Source organism: Gambusia affinis, linkage group LG02 (genome assembly GCF_019740435.1).
Source record: "Gambusia affinis linkage group LG02, SWU_Gaff_1.0, whole genome shotgun sequence".
NCBI classification, from domain to species: domain Eukaryota; kingdom Metazoa; phylum Chordata; class Actinopteri; order Cyprinodontiformes; family Poeciliidae; genus Gambusia; species Gambusia affinis.
Window position 1 is genome coordinate 4999006 of NC_057869.1, and position 12871 is coordinate 5011876.

At 38.5% G+C, this 12871-nt stretch overlaps 1 protein-coding gene across 1 annotated transcript in view; it reads left to right on the forward strand.

The window, feature by feature from the left end:
* Positions 1-263: 263 nt before the first annotated feature.
* LOC122846407 (leucine-rich repeat-containing protein 4C-like) overlaps positions 264-12871 on the forward strand; it is a 50807-nt gene continuing 38199 nt past the window's right edge. Inside the window, exons 1-2 of the mRNA XM_044143367.1 lie at positions 264-692; positions 801-1253. The gene's annotated coding sequence lies outside the window, so the exon portion shown is untranslated. The remainder of the gene's footprint in view (positions 693-800; positions 1254-12871) is intronic.

The following is a 12871-nucleotide window of genomic DNA, read 5'->3' on the forward strand; positions in this document are numbered from 1 at the left end:
ATCGCGCGCGCACGGGCACTCCAGGTACACACAGGCGCATTTCCAACCCCATCAGATCCCTGCTTTATACATTAACGCTATTGATCCCTGATAATTAATGACTGCTGTGTGATTTAAATGGGCAGCGAAACGGGAAGCCAAAGTGGTCAAAGTTAAAGTGGTCCCTGGGCAATAAGGGAACCAGCGTGCACGCCAACACATGCGCAACAGACACACGCTAGTGAGTCACAAGCGCGCACAGCAGATCTGCGCCCGGAGACGATTTGAGCGCGCTCGCTATTCAAGTCATGGACGGCAGCGAGCTGGGGGACCATTAGGAGCCGCTGGCAAAAAGCCGCTTTATTTGCAACACACGGACGTTGCAGCCTAAACAGCGCGGACTGGACCCACGCTGCCTGACAAGCGGAATTATCACCGATGTGATCAATAAACCGAACGGCTTTGACAGGGGGAATGAAAAATCTCACCCCGTACAATCTTCCCCATTTTACTTGACAGAAACGCTGTGTGCCATATGCTCTGCGAATTTCAGAGCAGCCTATGGCAAGCCATTTATCCTGATGCGGAGCGTCTGATGGTTGCAGTGGGACGGATATCCTCAATTTTATCCAATAGGCATTCTAAGGTTTTTCTGTGTTGGACGCTTTTTTCATCTCTCGCTGCGCTGACCTTATTCACAAGGCTTTAAATAGGTAAACGTTGACTGTCATTCAGTAATGAACATCTGACTTGGGAGAGCCATTGGCTGACAGTTTTATTCACTTTATTTTTTGTGTGTCTGTTTTTTTCTTTTTCTTTAGGCAGAATTTTATTTTGTGGATTCGCCTGGGAGGCTGTTTTAGGGTGAGAAGCGGCCTGTATACGGACTTCACCCCCCCTTTAAAAAAAAAACAAACAAAAAAACAAACAAAAAAAAAAAACAACAACAACAACAAAAAAACTCTGCAGGATTTTTCTCCTCCTCGGTCCAGAGGAATACCTTCATGTCCGGGAGGCTACTGCTTCTCCTCTGTGGGTTTAGAATGGTGACCGCACCGCAGATGAACGCAACTCTCAGAGTGTTTGGCGTTTTTCGCAGGCGAGCATCTTGACTTGTGATCGAGAGAGACGCGGACTGCAGCAGCCTCCAGCCCCCCTTTTCACATGGAGATTTGTGTCTCGGTGGTACTGCAAATCTTGAAAACGTGGACGGGGGCCCTGATGAATTTTCCTGCTCTGCTCTCGCCCGCGAGTTCTTTTATTCGAAAAAATGCGTAAGTATTTAATTCGGATTTGCTCCGTTTATCCCCTTTTTCGGTCGTTCGGAACTATCTACCATCGCCACTTAAGCTCCCGATTTGCGCTTAGCTTATCCATTTACATGCCAAGAAATATACTTTTTGCGTCTTAATTCTCTGTGTAGAAATGTTCAAAAATCTGTCGCATTCTCTCTCAACATTGAGCTTTGTTTTGTGTTTCAATGGCTTTGACTGATATATAGACATGTAACGATAAAGAAAAGGAGATTTGAGAGGTAACTGGTGCAACAAATTCTCTCTTTGAGCGCTTTATAGAGACCGTGAGTCTGTATTAGTCCCTGTTGCCAGTAGGACATTACTGATAGAAAAAGGCCTACGTCATATGGTAATTCAAATTCAGTTCAGGTATTCTCAGCATACACGTTTGCAGCAAAAGGGGCGCCGGATTGGCCAGGTGAACTGGCTGGTCCATGTGAAGGGCGCTGTGAGTTTGAAGAGCAGAGAATCATGTTTTAAACAAACAACAAAAAAATCTCCCGCATCATCCCAAATTTCATTGTATCTTATTTTGTTTTGTCCTTCTGCGTCCTGACCGTGTAGCGAAAACAAAAACCTTAGTGAAGCCTGGGTAATGCACCTAAAGCGAAAAAACAGAAGAAGAAGAAAAAAAACCGCTACCCCCACACTCCCCCAAACGCCCACCTCTCCCTGCCACAGCTTGAGAAGGTTACCCACAAGAACAGGTTGCGTTTTGAAATGTAAAATGTCAAGTCCTAGAATTGTTGCTTAGGCAATGCTGCCTTAAAGAAAAAAAATCTATGTGGGAGCTGTCCATCAGTGTGTGGTGCTGAAAATGCTTTGCTTGAAGTGGCTTGAAGAGAGTCCTGCATTTAGAGCTCTGACATTGCAACTGAAATTGCTGCTGCAGCCAAAAGCTTTCCACTTAAACCGTAACCGACTGATCCTCAAGTGTGCCCTACCATATTCACATCTGGCGATTTTACGGCCAGCCTGTAAAATGAAGGACACGCTCTGAGTGAGTAGGGCTGGTTACCACGATATTTGCATGCATGTATGAGCACAGCTGACACAATCTGCAGTATCTCCATTTAAAGCTGGTTTAATTGCCTCTTTGAGAACTGAATTGTGAGGTGAGGTTTTGTGTATTTAGGCAAATGAGTCTGCCAGAGGTTTAGATTATTACCCATGTGAACATTTATAATTTAGAATGACAGAAAACACAAATTGTTTGCCATTTGGGGCCTGAAGATGCTTCATATCTTGTTATTACATGGGTCACAAATTATTTTATACCTTCTTACAAATAGGCTATAGGATTTGTTCAGCGATGTGTTCTTTTTTTAAAGTCTACTGACAAATTTTCAGTTAGATGAATTAGAAGTGCTAACACTAGGACCACACACCTGTTAGTCTCTCAGTAGGACAATTGGCCACCTGAGGAGCCACACTGAGCTCCTAAATGTTCTTTGGGGAAAAAAATGAAGTTTGCTGAAGGGTTGTGTGCCAGCCGAGTTTCTGAAATAAGCGTTGTGTTCTGCTTGGTTGAGAATTTTCAGCCATTAAGTGTGGAAAACATGAGTTCTGAGCTTATGCCGCAGCAACGGCGGTTCTTGTCACGGCCTTTGACTTTGCGAGTTTATCACCTTGTTAAATTGTTCAGTCATCAGGAGAGAAACAGCAGAACACAAGGAATGTGATCACCCTGACAAACACTGTGGAGGTTTGGCATTTACCTGCCTGCCAAGCAACTGAATGGAGACAAACCACACTAGGGCTGCTCAGTACAGCAGCCCCGACAGAAGCCCTCACTGTGGGAAATGGGCACTTGGGTGAATGAATTTCTCTTCATGCGTGACACACATGTAGTCAACCACTGGTAGAGAACAGGGTGAACGGTGACTCATCTATCCAAGGTTTTTTTCTGTGTCAAAACATGGTTTTTGTTCTTCCATTACTACTCTGGCAAAAAGGGTAATTTATGATTTCTGCAATAACATTCCTCCATAAATTTCTTGCGATATGCTCTATCTTTACTCCTGTGACACATAGCGTGACACATTTGTCTAATCTATTTTTTTTCTTGCTTTTTGAAAAGCAACATGAAACCTCAGTTATTTATGTTGTCATCACTCAACACCATTATATGTGTTAGAGTCTTCAACTAAGTGTATTTTAACAATCAGCCCTCTTTTAATATTCCTTCTTTTTTAAACAAAGCCACAGGAATCTAAATAATGAGCAACTGGGTCTGCCCAGGGTTTTCACACTCAACGCTAAGCCTGCTGGGATGTTAATCATCAAGTAATATTTAGGGCTGGTTGCTCACATGTGCAATTTTCTTTGTTCAGATGTTGAATGAAGACTCATGCAAATAAGAATTCTTCGCTAATTTCTGCCCAAGATCCTCATGTTATAGGGTCAATAACATTAAGTTAAAGACAGATTGCATGTGGTGCAGCCAAGTCTCAGTCTAATTTTAGTTTGACATTTTCAAAAAATAAAAGAAAAAAAGAAGAAAGTCTGATGATTGTACTTTCCCAGTGCCTGGTAGTGATGGTTTTTGTATGTGTCAATGAATAATTTTATGCTAATCATTGGTCTATAACAGTACAAGGAATGAAAAATGATACTGGTGATTTATCAAGTCAAGTTCAACATGAATTTGGAAAGGAGGGCACAGATAATCACTGGTGCAGCCCCGCCCCTTCCCCACCTGCAGCTGCATCCAGCTGGTTAGCTGACAGAAAGTTAGATCTTCACTTCCCCTGCATTGAAAGGAAGGACAAATCTATCAGTCTGTTTATGAGATAGGTTTTGTAATAATCAATATTTTGTATTTTATGTGATTCATTAATGACAGTGAGAGGTACAAGTGATTGTTTTTTTAAAATAAAGAAATGACATAGTAAAACATTTTTGTTTAAAAATGTATGAAACTGTGTTATTGTTAGTAAAGTTTAACATTCTTTAAGGAATTCCTACCAGCCACTGCCTAAACATGCAGGATTGAAACAGTATCGTACTGTATTCATGGTTTCAATTTTGTTTTAGTGAAATGTCAGAAAAAGTGACAAAGTGAGTTTTTTTTGTTGAAAGAAGTGTAGTATAACTCCCACACACCCACATGTTTCTGACCTATAAAAAGGTGTAACATGCAATAAAAAAACAATGAGCATTCAAAAATAACATGAATAGCATTATGGTTATTGTAATAATCTGTAATCAATATCTCCTTGTTTTAAAAGAAAATTAGATCACATCATAATTTTTTAAAAGAGGGTGGCATTATGTAAAATCATCTTTTTAAGTTGTATATCCTGTTATAATGTTATTTCCTCATTAAATCATACCCTCAGTGTTGCTTCCAAGTAGTAAAGGGCACAATGGGAAGGCAGGGTGTGCTGAAGGCAGAATGTTGGGAAGAGCATGAGCTTCTTAAAGAGACAGAGGCCAGTTTCAAGTTGTCGAATTTCTTTTTAGTTATGTTTGATGATATACAACATCTTTATAACAACTGAACTTAATATAGTTACTTAATTGTGCCTTAAAAAGGCAATCTATTTCTTGAAAATACATACCACCCCTTTAAGTTACTGGAATACTTTGAAACTGTGGTATTTTTACTCAAGTTTATCAGAAAGTGAGTTTTTTTTACTTCCGCATACTAAATATCTTATAATAACTATGACAATAACAAAACTTTCATTTTAACACAACTGACCTTGGTCATAATTATCTTTGATTGTGATTTTGCATGAACTCTGGCTTTTTTTTTTTTTTTTTCTTTTGCTGAACGGTGTGCTGTGTAGACTCTGACTGTGGATTAATGCCTGATTTTGAAAGCTTTTGGTTTCAGCCTGTCAACACCAAAGAAATGCTGATTCATTTCCACGGTGCTCCGCATTACACTTTCCCAGCTGGTGACTGATGGTGGCAGTCAGAGTTTTTGAGGAATATGCTTCATGATATGTAGGACCTGTTTTGTTGTTTCATCAATTCACACTGTTGGCTCATGATTCTGAATTTCTCAGCGGGATTGAGGACCCAGGATGAGAGTGGGACTAATTTGTATCATGTGTTCTGTCCAAATAAAGTGAAAAACAGCTCAGCTCACAAAAGGCTTTTTTAAAAAACGTATATAGTATGGAACAATGACTTGCATTTATGTGTATATTTGAAGTATGCGTACTCGTGACATAAAGAAGTGAGCGGGAAAAACCTTGAGATTGGACTGACTTCCAGCCAGCTCCATTTTGATAGATTGCTCCTGCTATCTTTCCAGTAGTACCTCTAGAAAACATGTGTTTGTGTCGAGTCAAGAGACAGGGTGATCTCAGTTGGACCACTCGGGTGTGAAAGAGTCCAAGGCATGCCAGGCTGGAGAGAGACTTAGTGTTCACTGTAGCAGCTTAAGTTATGCCTTTGTGCACCAGAAAGGGGATTATTCTCTGAATCCTGCTCTGTGTCATTCACAATTTTGCTTTTCCAAATCAACAAATATGAGTGTGGTGATGTATGAAGAGATGATATTCACTTACTGTATGTGGTATTTCATTACAATTAAATGTGACTTGCGTGGAGCCGCTGCAGTGATGCCTGAAAAACATATATAACTCATGGCACAAATGTCATAATTGTTTTGACTGCGACTGTTGGTGCCTTACTTTACCATCTGTGTTGCGTACCATGTGTCTGCAGTGGCCTGCAGCAGAAGCCAGCAATCAACTCTAGCGAGACACTGATAGAAAGACTATTTTCAGTCGACAGGCACCATGTTTCTGCCTCTTCAGCAACCAGCCACTTTCTGCAAATGCCATAATGACCTTTTATAGATTTCTCTACAGATTCCCAACAACCTACACACAAATACAGTTTGCAATAATGCACAAGTCAACATTATTTTCTGTGATTATATACTAGATATGTCAGTGTTGTGATGTGTGGAGCAGCTGAGTTCCGCCCCCTGCTCTGAAGAATGCATAATCACAGTAAACAATACCCTAAGGGCAATTATGCTTTCTTTTTTGCCATAACCCTCGTATTAATTTATTTATATGGGTTTCAAACTTTTATAAGTGTAACAACTTAAGTAAAATCAGGACTTATTAAAGCAGCAACGAAGGAAACACATAAAGCTGTTTTTGGTGAGTTACTCTTCGGGATGTGGAGAGATCTGAGCGCTCTGATCCCGAGCTGATAGCAGGAGATGCTGATTAATTAAGTTCAGAGTCAAAGAAATGTCACACTTCATCTTTCAGCAGTCAGCATGTTGTATTACATTTACAAGTAAAAATGGGTTCTTAGATTACTTTTGATTATAATTATGCAGCAATGCAAAATTAGTATTTACATGCAGTTTTTAAATTCACAATAGTTGAGTTACTTACAAGTACCAACTGAATAGCAGTCAGACAATATTTAGCTGTAAATAAATATTTTTTGGAAGTGTCAGTAACAATCAATTTATTTTCTCAATGTTATTCTCCCCAAAAAATAAACATAAAATAAAAATGGTTAGGCTGTGCCACATAAACACAATTAGCCAGTCAGAGCCACGAGAGGAATCATGATTATTTTTGCTAAACTGTGCCAGCCCACTGCAATCACTTCTTTTGTTTTTGCACACCTGGAGGCTTTACAAAGGAGCAACAAATCAAAGAACATGTTAGATAGAATTAATTGGCTCGATTTGAGAAATGTTGACAAAAAGTTAAGAGTTTTTTTATTTTTTTTTATTTTATTGTAGTAGCATAATCCCATGCTATGGCCATTTTTAATTACATTTTCTGTTGTAGTTATAGTGACATGGTTAGAGGTTTCAATTTGCCCAGCAAATTTTAATATCAGACAAAAATAACCAATTTAGCACAAAAAGCAATTTTCAAATTATGACTTAATGTCTATAGAAGAAATATATCCAAACCAAGCATTGCCTAGTTAAAAGTTAGGTCTCTCCTGAACGTAAAATGTACTCTGCCTCCTCCCATCAGTCATTTGCTGTAACTGGCAATTAGTCTTTTACACCACCGGGGAGGAATGTTGGCCCACTTTTCCTCACAGAATTGTTTTAATTCAGCCCCATTGGAGATATATGGGAATGAACGACCTGTTTAAGGTCATGTCACAGCAGCCTAGACAGGTAAAAGTGTAGACTTAGCTGAGGCCATTTCAGAAACTTTATTTTGCTTTCTCTGAGCGATGGAAAAGTGAACTTGTGTTTTCTGGTTCATTGGCCTGCATAATGCAGATGCTCTTGAGCTTAGTCTTGCAAATTGATGACTAAACATTCTTATTCAGAACTTTCTGATGAAGAGCAGAAGAAGTGATGCAGTGAATATAACAAGTCTTCAAGGATACAAGGCATTAAAAGACGTCTTTACCATCACAATACTGCTACTAAACAACCGTTTGATGTTCTTTTTCTGAAATATTGTTAGTTTTATGCTACATGTCAGAGGAGGCCCTCCTTCCAAAGCATTTTATTTTTCTTTCACATCACAGACTGTAGGGAATCATTAAGACAATTGTTTCACAATTTTGATAAATGTGAGATCTTTAAGGACAGCAGAGGTTTGGCCTTGGATCTCTTTCAGCCGTTTTGCCCAATTACTCTAGTATTGTTGACTCATGAATCCTGTCCCTAACTGAGACAAGTAAGGCTTGCAGGGTTTTGGATGTCGTTCTGCATAATTTTTGTACTTTTTTGATGAGTCAGAACAATCTGACTCATCGTTTTCTGTGTACTGGTCAATCCTGGTAATATTTCCCACTGCTTCTTTTTTCATTTCTGGTAATTTGCTCTCTTTTTCCCAATTAAATGATCATTTAAATAAATTATTCTTAATTGCAACTTAAAAATAGTTCATGAAAGTGTGAGAAAATAAATTAAAGTCTTTGATATGGCAAGTAATTTTTCATAGTACTTTATCCATGCTGTCAATTATTTTTGCCAATAGAGCAATATTTCTCCTGCTGCATTTCACATTGTAGTAAACACAGAGAGCCATCCCAGTGTTGTCCAGTGTCCTTGGTCTTCTGTGTTGCTCGTTCCTCTCCAGCTCATCCCAAAGGTTTTCTGTGGGAATAAGGCCTGAAGAACTGAAGGGTCATGGAGGAAGATCAGTTTTGTGTGTGTTGAGCCATTTCTGATTTGGCATCTTGATTTAAATTATTGTGCTGTTAAAAAACAACCTCAATGACAAACTGTTTTTAGTGAAACAGTTCGTAAAGTTCAAAACTTTCATGGTATTTTATCAAATTTATGATATCATGTATTCTAGTGATGTTTCTCAGGAAGAGACATAGACTAAAATCAAGCATTCGCCAAATGCTTGATTTTGGCGAAAAGCACCATATGATCAGTCATAAGACTGATTCTTAATTGCAGTTATGAGACTGATCATATGGTGCTTTTTCCATGTCCATCCTTGCTCTTGTATGAAACCCAGGGCTGTACTATCAACAGTGTTTATTGATGGAAAGCTCAGTTTAAATTTGATCTATTTGCTATTCAGTTGGTATTTAATCAGCTTTACATATACCAAAATAGAAAAGGTATTTGAATAGTGGCTAGGAGAAATTAATCAAACAAATGAGCAATTCTGTTGAGATATTTTGCATCACCTAGATTGTGATAATTAAATTACAAGATAAAAAAAAAATAAACACTACATGATTATGCAGTTCTATTTATGTTTCCTCGGTTTTGGAAAGGTTTCTTTCTAAAGGAGAACAGCAGCTTGAAACTGAAATACCAGACCACCAGATGGAAGTAAAAAATGTCTATAAATCTATTTCCCATTGCAGTTCTTCCTCAGTCCATCTGCAAGATCATTATGTTCTCTGCATTCAAGTTTTTGCCAAAATTTTCAAATCTAGGACAGTACTGACTGTCTATGGAGACTCAAGAAATAGTCCAGATTACATTACAAGATAAACTTTGTATAGCCGGTGAGAAAGCTGCTGGAGCTATGCTGAAACAGTCTCAGTCAGATAGCTTCTATTGTAAAGCATGTTTTGATCTATAGTCCTACTGGGACCTTATGAGACTTAATCTGAAATGTGTTGGTTAAACAACAAATCTACTCTATACACTACAAATGCCTCCAGCGTTGTGACCTCTACAATTTTTTCACCCTCCCTTCATGCTTTTTGAAAATTGAAGTGAATTGAAGGACTGTATCGACGCTGCCAAAGATCAAAGCAAGTAATTTAGTTCTTGTGGTACTGCTGTGATTTTGTTTCATCCTCTGCCTATTATAAACTAATTAATTATTTTCAGGCTATTAAAAAAATCTCAAACCTTGCTAAACTAGGAGAGCAGGTTTTTGGATGATGAAGGTTAGTCAGATTGATCCTCAGCAGATTGTGTTTGTACACATCTCAGCGCCGATCCAGCAAGCAGTAGAAGTGATATTTAATTTTTTGGCTGAATATTGAATTAAAAAGCTGTTGTACAGACATTAGTTTTGCTGAAGCAGTAAACCTTCAACACCATCATCGCTTTGGCTTTAACCATAACCCAGGGCTTTATACTCTAGAAATTTCATGGGGGATGTCCTAATGTGAGAAGTCATGGTTCTGCATATAACATTTTGTGGTTGGGTTTATAGTGCTAATTAGACTGAGACTCACAGAGGGCAGAGAGGAGAGAGTCAAATCCCACCAACAGTTTGTGCAGCACCTGGAAATACTGCTTCTAAATGAAACAACAAAGCGGAATCCAGCCAACACTAATGAGAGCTATGTGAGTTTTCTGCTATTTGAGGCATTAAGTTGAACTCCACTGTAGGTGAAAGGAAGCCCTTGGAAGGGCTTTGCCTCATGGCACAAGCAAATCTCATTGTCTGCTTATCAGCATCGAATTTACTCCGCCTTACTGAGATATTCCCTTCGAGAATTAGGGATAATAACTGAAGTGATGACTGGCATGATGAGCCTGTATCTCTCTCATGTTCAGTTCCCCCTCCTCCTTCATTTCCTCTCTTTCTAACTCCTCACAAATCTATCTAATTCCCCACATTTTGATGTACATTTTATCTCCTGCCAGTTCATTTGGCTTAGATGTCTGTGAATATCTTAACACCACTTAGAGTTATGCACGCATGGACTTTCATGTTAGAACGTATGAGGAACAGACAAGGATTCATGATTCATGGTGGGAGTTAACTGAGTCAGTGTAAGAATGAAATTAATATCTAGTTCATTACTGCTCTGGCAAACACCACAGAGTGAAGTTACTGCAGTCCACTAGATTGGCTTAATTGGCAAAGATAAAGGCCCGGTAACTGTTGCCAAGACAAACACGACTAAAGCGATGGGAAATTGCAGGGATGACAAGCTTGTCTCTTTAGTGTGTTGTTCCTCAGCTACATCTTTACCCTTTTGTGTTAACACATCTTTCACCTACACTGTTTTGTGACAGTTCAGGGGCTCATAAAACACTGCAAGAACATCAAGTTCCTCTATTGTGATGCTCAGATTTTTGGTGTAACTCCCTGGTTGAAATAAAAGTTTGTCCTCTTCAATTACTGAATAAATAAATAAAGGGAAAAGGGAACTTCTCTTTGTCATGGTCTTGATTCCTCAGTATTATCACATTACCAGTGAAGTTTCAATGAGTTTATTAGCTTAATGAAAGTCGTTTGGTAGTTTCCCTCCTGTGTGATTCTTGCAAAATGTTTGACTCTAGATGCTCCGAGTCATGTTTTTTGGAAATGATTCTATTTAAAATATTTAAATTCACCTTCTAGTCAACATTTTGGCTTTACTCTGTAGCTATAAAAACAGGATAGCAGAGGTATTGCACACCACTAACATCTGAATCAATATTACACATTTTGTATAGTAGTTGGCTATATCTTACTTTGCCTAGATAGGTTGCTTTGAGTCTCTTTTCAAATTGGTGAGACCAGAGTTTTTATGGAAACATGACCTTTGATGATGTATAATTTTGGTTTTACATTCCTATCTACCATTTTGTCTGAATATTTTTAGGATTTACCACATGACAACGTTGAATGTAATGTTCACGTCTTCAAAAATCACTCATGGACCGCTGCCTTACATAACTATGCTGTTAGGACAACTCGTAGTCCAGAAACAAAACAGGCTTTACCACTTAACCTAGAAAGAAAATGTTTGTACATTGTGCTCCAAAGCAAAATGCTGCGTCAGTATTCTGTGTTTTTTAAATAGCTATATTATATTTCAAGACATCTCGTTATAAGGTCACCATATACTTGCTCAGTAACATGTTTCCAAACAAATCTTTTTTTTCTTTTTTATTGCAGTCAACATGATGCAAAGATTTGAGTTATTGCCATAAACGCAAGGCAGTAGCAAGCAGAAATCTTTGCATTATGTTGTCTACATCTATCCAAATCACAGTCTTTGAAATCCCTGCATGCATGCCAGCTGTAAAGAGATATTTTAGGTGTCAATTTAACACATTTTGCTTGTCATTTCTTTGCACTTTGTCCCCACTGCAAAGAAAACCGTAAGTCACATAAACTGACAAGACTAAGGTTTGTAGGTCATTTCACCCCTAACTGCAAGGATAGCGGGTCAAGCCTTGGCCCCTCCAGATGGTTGTTTAGCCCTTTCACATTCACACATAAGCCACCTTGGATCAGCATATGGTCCTGAAGGAAAGATGCATTTTAAGGTTTTAATTACTATTTCTTATCAGGGAATTAGAAAAACAGTTAAGAACTAAGGTTTAGGTTAGAAGGGCAAAACCTTGCCTGGTTACGCTTTTATTACCAAAAATGGCATTTTAAACACTTATGACCATCTGCCTACTGGACACCGGATTAATTAACAAAGTACTCAAGATGTTAATTAGTAATGAAAACAATCATTAGGTAACACACTGGTGTTCAGTGAGTGTAAAGCACTCCTGTGTAGTACACAGGCAAAGCAAAATTTTGCTGGCTCATCTAACTAGCACCTGCAGCTTGGACTTTAATTATCCAGGCAGAAAATCCTGACACAAACTAGGGAGTCGCCTTTATCACACATTCTGAGCCCATTAATAATGATTGAGAAAGCAGTGCTGCTTGGCCACTTTACCCATGGCTTGTTGTGCCGCAGTTTCATTTAACAGGTCCTGTCATATGACTGGTTGAGCATGCATCACTGTCTTCAGTATTGAGTTTAACATTGTTGAGAGACAGCTTCACTCTGGTTTACTCTGCTTGTTCAAATGTTTCTCAGAAACATTTGAACAAGAGACACAATTGGATTTTACATAACAGGCAAAAGCAAAGTTCAATATAAATGTGAAGAAGAAAGAAAATACTTTATAAAACCACATTATTGTCTTTACACTGATACCCTTTGTTAAATTGTTTTCAAGTTGCCTAATTAATAAATCATCAACATATATGTATTTTCGTCTCAGCATAAGCGTAGTCATTGTGTGAACGCCTCAGAGATTTGTTGTGGGATATTAGTGAATAAACGTTATAATGAAGACAAAGTAACTCAGCAGCATACAGTCACCAGAAAGTGTATAGCAGGGTTAGGCTAATAAGCTTTGTCTGAAAATGGAAAAGTATTTCAAAACTACCTTCTTGTTAGTACATGCTTTTCCTCATAAACTAACATCC